This window comes from Chroicocephalus ridibundus, chromosome 7 (genome assembly GCF_963924245.1).
Source record: "Chroicocephalus ridibundus chromosome 7, bChrRid1.1, whole genome shotgun sequence".
Lineage (NCBI taxonomy): Eukaryota > Metazoa > Chordata > Aves > Charadriiformes > Laridae > Chroicocephalus > Chroicocephalus ridibundus.
In genome coordinates this window covers 54,111,269-54,125,664 of record NC_086290.1, presented here as the reverse complement: position 1 = coordinate 54,125,664, position 14,396 = coordinate 54,111,269, and the positions used below count along the sequence as shown (strand labels likewise).

Below are 14,396 nucleotides of genomic sequence, written 5' to 3'. Positions count from 1 at the left end.
GTTCTTATAACGGTGGTGAAAGCTCTCGCTGCAGTACAGAGTGCCTTTAGCAATTTCACTTCTAGCTTGCACTTTGGCCACCTCATTGTAAAAGACTGCTTGTGAAGCTGTATAGCAGTTAGGCACAGCATTTGTTAACTCCACTCTTTTCATTAATAAAACCCTGTTTGACAGATGATTGAACGCTCCTCCAGTTGATAGTATCAGTGTGAACCAGCAAAGGTGTTCTCAGCAGTCTAGAATCTGAGGCTCCCCAGATGCTTCCGGCTGACTGCAGTGGGATGCTGCTCTGCAGCAACATGATCCAGGGCCGCCTTTTCAAGCATCCTACAGCAAGAGAATTCCCATTTGTATTTTTCTGGCTGAGTTTGTTGTGACATGCCCTGTTATTTTTGCATTCTGTGTCCATTCTGAAGTTCCCCCAGGCATCCCTTCAAATGAACCATTGCATCACTGAGGAAGTGAAGCCATTAAAAGTGAATGCTTTCGACAAACACTTGGAGCAAATACAATCAGCTCTCATCTACCAGAAATGGACTTGCAAGTTGACATTGCAAAATTTGGGAAGAACAATAGTCCTTTCTTGAGCAGTTTGATTGCAGTTTTTCAAAAAGCTGAGCTGTGCTGTTATTTTTTTGCCACATCATGAATGAAGGTTTTATATTTGCATAGAGCAAATGTAGAAGGATTACCAAGCAAACTGGTTAGAGCATGGAGCTTCACGCTTCAAAATCGTTTTGAAGAGAGAGAAATTTTAATTTCTCTGCTGAACTCTGCTACGGTCTCTGACCTTCTCTGTGTTTTACTTTCATCCTCCAATAATCCTGCCTTTTTGCAGAGCTGTGGTGATGGACCAATTACTGTTTACACACTATTCTCATGCTGTGAAAGGCTGTATGTGTTAAGCATCGTTATTAGAGTTTTCCTTGCTTGTCAAAGGGTTAATTTCTTTCTCCAAAGAAGGAGATCTGATTTAGGTTTGGCACAGGAGGAGGGAAGACAGAGGATTTTGTTCTGCAGGAAACTAGGTCAGCAGGTTTTTATTATCGTGCTCGACAGCCCAATGTGGTTTGCATTTAGGAATGAACTTGGTTGACACTGTGTATGGTCGATTTCCTCTTCCCAGAAAGCAGGCCTCAGACATCGCTCCATACATTATGGCTTTCCCAAATTGAATGCAAGAGAATATTTAGCTGAAGCAGCTCAGGCAGTTGTGAATTTGTTAGGTATGTTTTTAGAGCTATCTGTCAGGAGCGCCTCAGGAACACAGAATGAAGTCCAAGATATTCTGGAGAGAAGGAACAATAGGGCTGGAATCTTTTCAGTCACTGAAGTGCATCAGAATCACAGAGCTCTTCATTGTTTTTACACCCCATCTACTGATGATTGTTCTTATAGCCTGTAGCATTGTTTGGGTTTTGTTTGGATGTGGTCAGATTCTGATCTTGGTCCTGCCAAAGTAAATTTTGTGTAATTCCCTTGCTTCCTCTGAAGCTACTGCTGTGTGTGGCTGAGATCACAGTGTGGTTCCTGCAGAAAACCTTTAGATGTGGAGTTTTCCATTGTAACTTTTGGACTATCATGACTGATAAAAGTTTTGAATAATCCAGAATCTTTTCACATCTTCCAGCTTTCTTGACCATATACCCTGGAGTATATTCTTTTCTTAGGCAACTGAGAGTAGATGTCTGTGTTCTTTACCTTTGCCCATTGAAGACGGAATTGTGGCAGACATCACACAAGTTGGAGAATTCAGGCTGCCTTTCCTTACAGAATGTTTTTACTTTACCGAATAATGAAAATCCAAGTGCTTATAACTTAAAAAAAATCTACTTTGTTTTGATCTTAGGGATCAGGTAAGGCAAGATGCAGCTTGGAAAGACTATTGGTAATGTCTAGGAAAATTTCTGAGTAGTAGGATTTAAGACTGAGCATCTATTTCCAGTTTTATACTCTTGTTGTTTTACAGACTTTAATGTGAGTTAATGGCTCTTCAGCATAATAAAACCATCAAATTCTGTCCTGTTCTAGCCTTTATTCAGTTCTGGCATCGAGACACCCAGACATTTTTGCAAACCAAGTTTGGCTTTTAAAGCTGAACAAGGAAAATACAGGCAATACTAAGAAGAACAGACAGCAGTAGGTTGCCAGCAATTCCTGGAAATAATGGAGTTTCACAACCATTCCCTGCAGATTGAACATTTAGGGAGGAAAAATATCCTTGTGGCTTACATGGACAGAATAATGAAAATGCCAAGTCTGTTGAGGAAGTTTATTATGATAAAAATTCAAATGCTGTTCTAGGGTTTAAACCAAAGAGCAGCATATCAAACGCCTCAAAATGATGACAGCATAGAAAAATTCCAGGTCAGAAAATTGTGTATGGTCTCTCCTGAACTTGCTTTTAATGTTGTGTTAGGCTGTATGTTTAGTTGTCCAATGCCTTTGAATCTTTAAAAAGTCTCAGCTGCAATAAATGTGCTCATATAATCATCTTCTGAAATATGAACATGTTAAACAGGGATGAAGAAAGTTGGTATTTCTGTAATACCCTTGTGCTCTTACACTGGCATCTGTGGGTGAGAGCCAAGAAAACGACAGCGCATGTTGGACTGAGAGGCATAGAGAGGACTTGTAGCAGGCAGACACGTACACACAATAAGCATCCGAGCTGAGGCAGCATTTTGAAAATTGCCTTCTACACAACAAAAACAGAAGGGGTTGTAGGAGAATCTCCATAGCTTCATTCAGCGATGATGAATTATTTCATTCAAATTTGTAGCGACTCAGAAAATGTCACTGTGTTGCTGGAAGACTTAGGTTGTATTCCATACTCCCTAAACTGAATAAAAAGGGTAGAATCCTACATTTTTATAAAGGCTTTTTCTTCCCCGAAAGAGGCCAGAAAACATCACAGATCATTAGCATATCAGAGCTGTCACTGAAAATACAGTAGCTTCTGGGTTGAAACAGCAACTGTTACAGGCACCCAGTAAAGCCATGTGTATGAAAAACGTCTGCTGCCGTATATTTGTGCTCTTTCAATTGAATGAAATCAGGAGTTTCTAGACTGAAAATGAGGTTGGTAATGCAGAAGAGCAGTGCATGTGTGTCAGCAAATGAACAGATGCTTGCAGAAGACTGCGAGATAAACAGATGCCGAGTAATGCTGGTGTACAAAATAAGCCATTTGTGCCCATTTGGGAGCTCTGCTACATAAGGGATGCAGCCCGCAAATTTAAGTAGGATGTGAGCTTCTCCCCTATGGCTGGAGTTAGAGGCTAGTCCAGTTAACTGCAGAGTAATCACTTTGTGAACAAACATGAAGGCACTAAACTAAAATTGTCTTTCAGAGAGCAATGGCTTCATATGGATACATTTCTTTTTTGTTTTTAAATGTAACCCTATCTTTACCCATTAAAGTAGCTATTTAATGGTCAGAATATGATCTCTGAGCTATGAGCAGAAACCCTGATTATCCCTTTTGTGGGATAAAATACATTTAGTCTTGTTTTATTTGCCATTATTATTCCTTCTTAGTGTTTTAACCGGTAATTAACCCTATCCTTTGATAGCTGTTTACAGCTGGGAACAGGCTGACCAGAATGGTGCTCTCTGTTCTGCAGTGAGGAGGGAACCATGCCAAGTAGCTATCCTGTAACTGTTTCCCAAACTCAGGTAGCCATCTCCTGGGGCAATCCCTGTACCTGGAGAGAGGGAACAGCAATCTTCTCAAACGTGGCTGCTCACTGCTGACCTTTTCTGAGAATGGGAATCGGTTGGTTGATTGATTTTATTGACAACTTATTGCAGGCAAAAGGTGCCAGACTGAAAGCACTGGTAAATGGTAGACATAGGTCCCGTGCAGTATTTTTCACAACGGAGTAGCTCTACACAGCAGTGCATGTTGGTACACTCCATTGTTGCTTCAGATGGATTGCTTGTATCTGCACGAAGATTACTGTGCAATGTGATACAACTTTTGGCCTCTTTCCTTGGATGCCAATAAGAAGATTAATTAGATCAGGGCTAAAAATATTAGTATTTAAGGGAGATATATTTTTTCATGTGCTGTCTCATCTCTTATTCCATCCCAATCCTTTATGCATTATGCTCAAAGAGGTAGTGTAGAGCAGAGTTGAAGACCCTCTGTACAGAGTCCTCATACAGCTTCTGCTATGTTTAGCATCCTCTGTGTCTACAGGGAGGTAAGGAAGGACTTCTTGTCTCCATCCTCATATAACCTTATTCCAGGAGAAGGATATGCTCTTGCAAGAGCAATCTGGAGCAGTGCTCTGCCAGTGCAGGGTGTTTGATACACAACACGTTCAATACCCACTCCTACAGCGGCTCATTCTCTTGACACTCACAGTATCCTTACACAGTACCCATCTTGGGACCTTCACGCAGCTCACAAGTGATCTCTGGCTCCACAGCAGCTGTAATACTCAAGTAACCTCCAGCCAGTCTTGGCAGTTGGACTTTCCCAGTGACCTGTATTAACCAGAAGTATCTTAGGAGGTTTCCCAGTTCCACCATTCTGCTTTTGGTGTTTACAGCTACAGTAACTAACACCTGACATTTATATCCAGCTTGTGCTCCGATTGCTGCAGCTTGGTGCCTGTTTGCACGTGGGGCCTTCTGATAAGGCAGGCATTTGACCTTTCTATTCTTAACCCATTAACATTTAGAAGAGCTGCTCTCCTCACCTCTAGAGGCTGTGTTCCTCCCCCTCCCCCCAATATCCCTGTTCCTGCCAGATAAGATTACGCCTGGGTTATATATTGATCTAAAGGCAGAGTGCCAAATGCAGCCCACACCAGTTCAAGGGCAAATACTGAATCCATATGAGTGAGTTCACATGCTTCGGTTCAGTAGTGGAAAGGTAATGACCGATGGCTCTTTTTGCCCTCTCAGCAGAACCTGAGGCCAAACACAAGGGTATCAGTTCTTTATCATACCAGTAAAATGAACATCATGGCTGCAGTAGGTACGACTCCAATTTGCTGATGTTGCATCATTGTGCTGTTTCCTCTTCTTCATCTGCACTTAAGCAGATGAAGGGGTTGAAGTGACTATTACACGCTCGTTTGCTTGAGGCAGTGTATTCAGTAACCTGAACATGGAAACGAGAGCCAAGACTCCTTTGTTTTAAGCCAAGCCTGGCTCAATGAATACTGTGCTGTGTCGCTTGAACAAATCTCTTCACCTGTGCATATGTATTTCCTAGTTTTTAAAAGTGGGAACCTATTAGCAACCTAGTGAATTACAAATAGCAAAAGCTATTAAGGGAAGCTGTATTGACAAATGTATATAGCTACTTATAGTCAAATTCAAAGTAATTCATTCTTTGCTAAAAATTGGTGATTGAGGTATCCCCAGATGTATGAAGTGACGCTAAGAAGCTCTAACGGAGTAACTGCAGATAGCCAGTTAAACATCAGCTCCCAGTGCCATAGCTGTCACGCAGAATGTGAATGGAACTAAGTGAGCAAGGAAATAACAGATAGGAGCGAGGTGATGTTATTGCCTCTTCGAATATTGCTTGAGAGTCTCTTGTTCTAGTTCAGTATCTTTGTATAAAATCTACATTTCCAAAAGGTTGTTGACGTTTGGAAAATACTTGGGAAACAGTCACCAGAATGATGAAAGATGTGGAAAACAGACCTAATAATGGATATTAAAGACGCTTGAGCTATTTGCTTTACCCATGAGATGGCTTGATAGTGACACAGGAGGATCAACATGGGGAAGAGATTTGTTGAGCTGTTACGTACGTGTCATATGAGAATAATGACCACAGTGGTCCCTGCTGGCTTTAAAAATCTATGACAATGATAATAACTACAATCACTCATAAGAATTAATTAGCTGGCAAGCCTGATTTTCCACTGCAAAACCAAAAGCCACTGGAGCAGGATGGATAAAAATGTATTGCAATTATTAATATTTTATTATGTTAAATTAAATGGTTTAAAATAAAAATTTGTGATTTCATGTGTATTTATGACTGTCTGTACCAAGAACTAAGCTTCAAGTAGTCTTAAAAGATAACTTACATGAAATTAAAGAGGCAGTCAGTATGCTTTTTCCTGCCAATGTTTAAGAGAAAGTAAAACCACTGAATTGATGGAAGTCTCTGACTAAGCACTAGATGTTTTTAGAGTGAACAACTCCATTTTAGTTTTCTTATCTTACCTAATTGAGAAACTAGGTAATTCAGAGTTGAGACGCTTGTTCAAAATTGAAGGAGGGAAGCTTTTTTTCATCTTGTGGTCTGTGAATAAAAATAGATGTGAAAGTCTGTTCTACTAATTTTTTAAATGCCTGAAGAGCACATGTGATCCAAAAACAACTGCTTTTTCTCCTTAACTACAGTTAATATTGTCTTTCTTTACTGGATCTGTTAGTTTTTAAATACTATGTTTTGGTAAGCTTTTCCATATATTACTAGAAATTCTAATATAATTTATCCAGTTCTTAGAAAACAATTACAAAATACTGTTCTAATGACTTTGAGCTCCAGCTTCCATCTCGACTCAAAATTGCACAAACCATGAATAAAAACTCATTTAGTTGGTAAAAATACATCACTCCATCCTTGTTAATACGTAAAGCATACAAAATAAATTCTTTGCTTAGCTATAGAGTTGTTTCAGAAATAACTAAATCAGTTACTTAAAATGGGTGGGTTGAAATCAACCTGTCCTGCAGTGCAGGCAGAGGTAGGTAGGAATTTTGCTCTTCAGGTACTGCTGGATTGATCGCAGCATTTGTGAATTTCCGTGTAAGTGAAAAGCAGCACATCATGGCCAGGGATCGTTGCTGCCTTGGTCGCTCACCACCTCCTCGGTTGAGTTTGCCTGTAAGCCAGTCACTGTTGTAACGTCAGAGACAATCCCTGGCCATTTGAGCAGCCTAATTGAGAGAGACAAGGCATGGGAAGGGAAATGCTCCCTGCCAAAGCTTTTAGAGATCCTGATTTACACGGCTGTTTTTCTTTTTTTTTCCCCCCTCTTCAAATGTTCCATGCAGTAAATTTTTTATCTGTGACTCAGAGCAAAAGAAATTTTCAGATTTTTGTGATAAGATATTAGATGTCTGGGGAAGCCTTCAACTTAAAATGTTTTTTTGGCTTATCCAGCGTACTGTACATGCTGAGATATGAGTGTGTGAGCCTCTAGTTATGATTAAAACACTAAGGGCATGGACATATGAAGCAATAAGGTATTATGTAGGAGAAGGTTCATCATTTTTGTGACTTTTTTTAGAGAAAGCCCAGATGTGGGAATAGATATCTATCGAATCAATCATTTTCTAAGCCACATAAGAAAATTAATTAAAAAGAAAGGCAAAAAAAAAAAAAAAAGAAATATTAGAGAAGTAAACCTGCAACACTTAATGTTTTCAGCAGTGTAGCCCAGACTAGTTTGGCCTTACACTGATCTACATTAACGGTAATTTATTTCGGAATGTTTAACCCTCAGGATTTAAATTCAGGAGATAGATAGTCTCGTTCAGTGGTTACAAAGACTGGGAGACAGGATTGCTCCAGTTTGCTTCTGCTGCAGAGTGTGTCGTGAGAGACAAGCCCCTAAGCAGAGCTCCAGTAAAGAACAGAATTTTTGCCATTGACTGCAGTGGTGCCAGGATTTTCTGTCCTCTCCATGTAACATTATCCCCACAAAACTATATATGTAATGTCTGTTATACCTCAAAGGCAGGACAAGGTGGCTGCTGGGTCACATGTTTGGAGAAGCCTTGGAGATCTTTCAATGAAAGATTTGTCGGAGTGGCACATTTTTATTAAAACATTTTCTATTCATCTCTTATTCACAGAGATAGCAAGAAGTTCTGAAAGGATTCTCCTCCCTGGGATGAGAAGGAGGGGTATGTGCATTGCCATACAGGGATATCGCCGTGCAAGGATAACCCGTGAGGGTCCCGGGAGTAGTGCTGCAGCATTAGCACAGCCCCATGCCCAGGTGAATTAGCTCTGCCTCTCAGCTGGATGGATGAGGGTGAGAGCCGCACTGTGCTGATGCAGCAAGACTGCTTTTCTTGCAAGAGCTAATTATGCCATTAGCGTGCAGATCTCTGCACCTCCCTTCTATGCGAGCTTTTTACATATTCTGTGTGGTTTGGTGTGTCTAGAGCAAGGCAGGCTCAGAAGATGTTAATGTAGATATACTTCTGCTAGCAACAGGTAACAAGAGAAATAAAATACTTGAGAATACTTAGACTTGCAAAACGGCACCAGGGTCAAGGTACTTTCTAACAGCTCAATAGAAACCCCTTTCATAATACCTTGTAAACTTTCCTGGCTGCCTGGCCTATTTACAGCCCTTATCCTTACCCCTAATCCATTTTCAGAAGATGTGTTTCCATTTTGATTCAGAGATTGCCCAGCAGGACGTTTGTCTTAGCACACAGAGACAGCTGTGTTGACAGTCCCTACTGCCTCAGGGCGTTACAGGCTCTCTGTAATCAGATGAGACCTGTACACGCTTCAGTGCCTTAGCAGTGAACTGAAACAACCTTTGTCTGTTTGGGATGATAAAGGAAGTGACCATGTTTAGAAGTTTGGCAGTCATTTTGTGAGATCCTCTAAAGGATATATAAAAACCAAGTGAAGGTCCAGGTGTCTCTTTTACTGTAGCAGTTCATCAGGCAGCATGAAAAAAGGATGGTCTGGTGTTGGAGAAATACATACGAGAAACGCAGATGATTTGAAGCTAACTTGTAAAAATACGTTGAGTAATTTTTATATAATGTCTATCCCCTAGATCCCTATTTATAACTGTACGTGTCTATTTTCTGAAATGTTTGTTTTTCTTCCTTTGTGCTGTGTGACAGAGATAAATATGCAACTCTATCTATTTGAGGAATCCTAGGAGTTACTGGTAATAATAGTAGGTAAAAGTTAGACAGAAATGGAATTTTTGAACTGCTAGCACACCATTTAAAATGCAGTTTGCGTAGCGATAGCGATGACCAAATCCCTGTTGAATACTAGCCAAGAGTATCCATCGGTGTGTTTTATTCATGCAGTATGACAGTGCAGTTAACTCAAGTCTGTATTGATTCTGTTTATTTCAATTGAGAAAACACCTCCACTGAGCATTTGGTGTAATTATTATAGGACAAGGAGCAACATTTAGGACTGACAGCCACGCATTTGAATACAAACCTTTTGCAAAACGTTCTGTCATACTGCTTCTAGGAGAACAAGTCAGACTTAAACAGAAGCAGATTCTGCTGTCAAGGTTCTTGCTGAAAATGCCCTTCCTCCAGCTCTCTTATGATTCCATCAGGGGACCATTTGTTTTAGTGTCTCACATGATCTCCACAGCTGCATTATTGTACAGAGAAAGAGAAAGACATGCTTTAAGGTAAACAGGTGTAAACACACTTAATAGGTAAAACATGCACTTTACATTGTACATTGTAACTCACAGACTGTCTGTAGGGATCCTAGAGTCCTAACACAATGTAAATAGGTGTTTATAACCTGACTGTTTCCTGTGAACCATAGGGAGTGCGTAGGTAATAAATATATACATAGATCCATGGTACATAGTACGTAGTAAATTGCTGTAAGTTACTTGGTTGTCACAGGTATCTACGCAGCCAGAATTGTTTGAATGCTTAGGCAGGCCAAAGGTTGTGAACGTGAGACACACAAGTTTGAGAAAGTCCATTTAGTGAAGGAACCTACGTTAATTAGCTCCGCCACTTGTTGCAATTGTTTCCTTCTGCTTGTGATGATTAAGTCACAGTGATCTGGTCAACCTGGGTCAACCACAATGTCACCAAGACAATTAAGTAAACTAGTCACTGCCCTTGAGTATTGCCTGCCACAACCCAGAGCATTGCCAGCATTTGCGAATGGCAGCATGAAACAGCTCACAGTTCCCTACTCCAGCTTTGTCTGGATGATGGAAAGGTAATGTGATAGAACAGAACCTCAGTTCCTTGTACAAACAAGCGCTTCATACAGCAGAAGTGTTGTTCAGATCTCTTCAGCAGCAACAACCAAGATGGATGAGATACTCAAAACTGGACTGGATGGGCCCACACAAAGATTCCAAACAGCGCAGTATGTGCTTGGCCGTAATCTTTCTAACATGCCAGAAAAAGAAAGCACTAGTAAGGCACTACAGGCACTACTTATTTCTTTAATCAGTTTCAGGAAGGTGTAAGGGCTGCAGGTAGGTAAAAGAAGGATGCTGGGCCTTGTGTGAAAAAAATCATTGACACATTCTACCTTATAAGAGCGTCCCATTGAAACATGTCTCTGTAACAGTCCCAGTTCCTGCCTGCTAAGAGCTTCCTTATTGCATGCTGTTAGACTTGAAGGGCTGAGTGAAGGAAAACGCCCTAGCTATCATTAAAAAGGAAAGGGAAAAAAAATTCTAATCATATAAATCCCTGTAGTTCATTTCCTCTTAGAAGATCTGTGCTCTGTAATTATATTGCCAAAGAAGCCTTTCTTCTTTTTAGTTCACGTGAAAGCTAAATGGTTTTATTCCCCTTGGCCTTAGTTCAATCAGTATACATGAAATTACAAAGTTTTTCAGTTCCAGTGTAAGCTTGAATTAGAAGTTGGTGGGTGCGGTACTTCAGATTAGAGCAAACTATTAAAAAGAATAAATTCCTTAAAGGGACAGTTGCTAGGCTGGGAGTACATTTAATGTAACCCCACCACCAAACAGGAATTTTGTTTGAGAACCCAACCCACCAACAAAGAGTGCCAGCAATCTAGAATTCCCAACATACAACAACTATGAACAAAACAAGATACTCTGTTAGGAGGTAAGTAATGCTGGCGAATTGTTAAAAAATATATAGGTATTTTCATTATAATGAGAAAAACAGTGTAAAAGATCTCAAAATAATATGTCAAAGTAGTGGGATGGGATTTACTTGTTTGCTCATGGAGTTTTACTGTTGCTCTTGAGCTACTGAAGCCAATTTTGAGCACTTTAACTAATTTGTTCTATAGAAAACATAGCTGTTTTGATGATGCAACACCAACTTTTTAAAAAGGAGAAACAGAACTTGATGAAGCAAATAGGAAGTGTATGTTTTCATTTGTCACATATTTACCTTTTTTCCTAATGTACACTTGATTTTGCAAACATGGATGGTGTTTATGACCCATAATTTCAGTTTTATAGCACAAGAGATCAGGAACAAGGGAAATGAATGCTTTGCTGGACATCTTTGAGCATCTTTTGTCTCCTGTAGCCTCTTCAATCAGTTTTGGTTAAAAGGAAAAAAAAATATTTTTACTGCAGCACAGGAAGCAAATGCTTTTTTAGAAACTGAAATGGGATTTGGGATGAATGTTTTGTTATTTGATCCTTCTGTACCAACTGAAGCATTAAAGGAAAACAGTTTGATTACAGTTCAATGCCAAGTCATGCCCCCTCTTCTGAGTCACATATTAACTGTCTCATTGTACCTGCATACTCCTTATACTGTAATTTCAATACTTTCTCATTTCAGTGTTGCAGCCTACTTCTCCGCTATTATGATTTGCATTGAAATAATTCAATTCATTACATAGCCTTTCCTCCATGCACATACGTTCTACATTCTTTATAGCTTTTGTGACCGTAAGCTTAAGAAGTCTTGTCTGAGTTATGTGCCATTTTCTCTTCTTTACTAGTTAATATTTAACTGAATTTCATTAAGTGTATAAGCGTTCAGTCTGTTTTCAGATGAAGGGTGAATATTTTCCTGTAAATCAGTTTTTAAATCTTCTGAGCACTGAAAAGTCTGTCAAACAGTGCTTGAAAGAAGCTGAATTTGTGCTTATTTTGGGGTGCAAAGTGGCAGGGGATAAAAGGGGGCAATTCACAATTTAAGTTGGATGTATTTGTCATTAAGTCCATTCTATTTCATGTCATTGCATAGCGTCAGCAAGATTTAAACCCTTCATTTTGGAAGGAAGGGTCACATCTGTAATAAATTATGGTCTCTCTTATTTAAACAGTAGCATTGTTATAAATATTTTCTTCCTGTATTTCTGTTTCGTGAGCCAAATACTCAGCATTTCTCTTATTCTTGTAAGTAGCCACACAGTGGGCTGCCAAGGCTAGTTTATCATTTGCCTTGGAAAAGACATTGTGTAATATTGCAAGATAAAACATCGGCAGACAGAGGTTTGATCTGTGGGGAAGAGAGGTAAGGGATTTGCAGAATTTGTGCGAAGAGATTGAGGCTTGAATGGGAGTACTATATGGGGAATATCAGAGAGTTCAGCCGGTCTTACCAGTAAGGGGCAGAGAACAGTTTATTGCAATGATCCTGTTTCTGCAAAAATGAGACTGAGCCACTGATTTCATTCTAAATTTTTCAGTGCCTAGATTTTTAGCCAGACCTAACAAATTTCCTTTCAATGTTTTTAATGAAACATTTCTATTTGGATGTGGGTATAACTGTGGATGAAGCTGTCAAAGGGATTTCTGATGTCAAGGCATGCCTGCTTCTCAGTGTTGGATCTGCAGGGTGCATTCTTGTTACAGTGAACTTGTCATCATAGCAAAGAAATTTACAAAACCTCTTACTGGGAATAACAAGGTTTTACTGAAGACTGCAATATTTTAGGGCAACACATGAGTTTATGTAGACTACTCCTAAGTAACAAGTACATAAGGAAAAACAGCCAAGAATATTGATAGAAACAGTCATCCAGGGCTGTGTCATACCAGTGCAGTCCAGAGCACAATTAGGTGATGCAGAGGTCAACAGTTTGGCCATCGCCAGGTTTTGGGGGTACATTCAAGCAGCTCCTATGATATTGGTGTAATGGTGGATAATTTGCAACTTTTAGTGTGTTTTCTGCTCAATCCAAGTACCCAGGAATATATAAGGCTCTGCAGAGCACCTGTAAGAGGCCTGTTGAAAAGTGGATGGTTATTTGCCCCAGGCAATAATACATGTTCCTGGAGTGAGCGTGGGTGATGCAGCGCTGGGCTGTGGCTGTGCTGCGAGCCGGGAGCTCACATGCCCCATTCCAGGCTCTGCCCCTGACTCAGCTCTGCTGCCTCGGGCTCTCTAGGGAGAGTTACCTCTTAATTCTCTCATTATAAAATGTGGAGGTTATTACTTGTTGACTTCCCCATACCAGCCTCACAGGGGGGTTAGTTAATGAGCATCTGTTAATGTGTAGAAGTGCTGAAATAGTAGTAGTCCTGCTCAAACACTGATGGCATGGCTGCAGGTTGGTAATCTGCAGCTTTTTCTTACAGGATTGTGCTGTAAGATTGAAAAATCATTTTAGCAAGGCACATGTAGAGCACAGCTTCCCTGTCCCTGAGGTGCTCCCTGTGCCCCTTGTACTCCAGAGCCCAGGACTGGGAAGCTGCGCCAGCAGTTTGGTGCCACGGGAGGAGTTTCGTGCCCCGCCACGTAACCCAGGTATGTGCAATTCACAGCACGCAGCTCTTGATGAGGGTATTATGTTCCCAGCTCCAGTTCATTATCCTCACTCATCTGCCACTCATTAAGAAAAAAAAAAGATAGCATTCCCTTCTTTAAAGCTTATTGATTTCCTTACACACACACCCCTGCTGAATGTCTTAATCCCACTCGGTTTCCCGCAGTGGTGTCGGGAGGTTGAAGCACCGCTCATGCTGTGGCCTTTCTCCTGGGCTCTTGCACGCAGCTGCTGGAGCGTGAAGCCCCAGCTCGCAAGAGTTAATCGTTTCCAGCCTTTGGCAATCTTGGCCTGGTCCTAGAAATCCGGCTGGATGCTGGGGCTGCCAGGAGCCTCCCCCTCTGCCGTCATGTGAGTAGTGTAAACAGGCCGGGCGCTGCCGGGCGAGTGGGAGCCTCGCTACTGGGCCAAAGTTCAGTGGCTGCATCTCGGCCCCGCGGCAGCGCCGGCCAGGCAGGCAGCGGCGGGGTTACTGCTGAGCACCCCTGCCGTTGCTATAGCAAAACCATTGCATAACGCTCGCATTAAATCAGCACAGAGGAGAGGAAGGCTAAATGATAAAAGGTCGTTGCGTTGTTGTACGCCTTTTGTTCATTGTTGCCGAGTCCCGCTTAGCTTTTGCAAATGGAGTTCCAAGCATAGTTGCTGGCTGGGCTGCTGTGGAAGCCGATGCGGGTTTTCACCGGCTGCAGAGAGAGAGCAGGCCTGGCCTAGAGCTTGCTCGTGTAATCATGTAATTGGGGCATTCACATGAATGGGGCTGGCAAGACAGAGCCTGCAAGAGGATTGTTTACATGAGTAAGAACCTTGCGTGTCAGTAAAGTTTGTGGGATCAAGCTCGCAGTTAAGATAGGTGTTTAACTTCTTGATACAAGCTCTCTAATAAAAGGAAGTGATTTGATGGTAATAAAATTTGCACCAGATAGAGAGCTCAGGGCATCAGAACCTC

General features: G+C 41.1%; 1 protein-coding gene across 2 annotated transcripts in view; it reads left to right on the top strand.

Moving 5' to 3' along the window:
* The window catches only part of PIGL (phosphatidylinositol glycan anchor biosynthesis class L), a 61,034-nt gene that overhangs the window by 15,053 nt on the left and 31,585 nt on the right, over window positions 1-14,396 (top strand). The gene's annotated exons all lie outside the window — the stretch shown is intronic.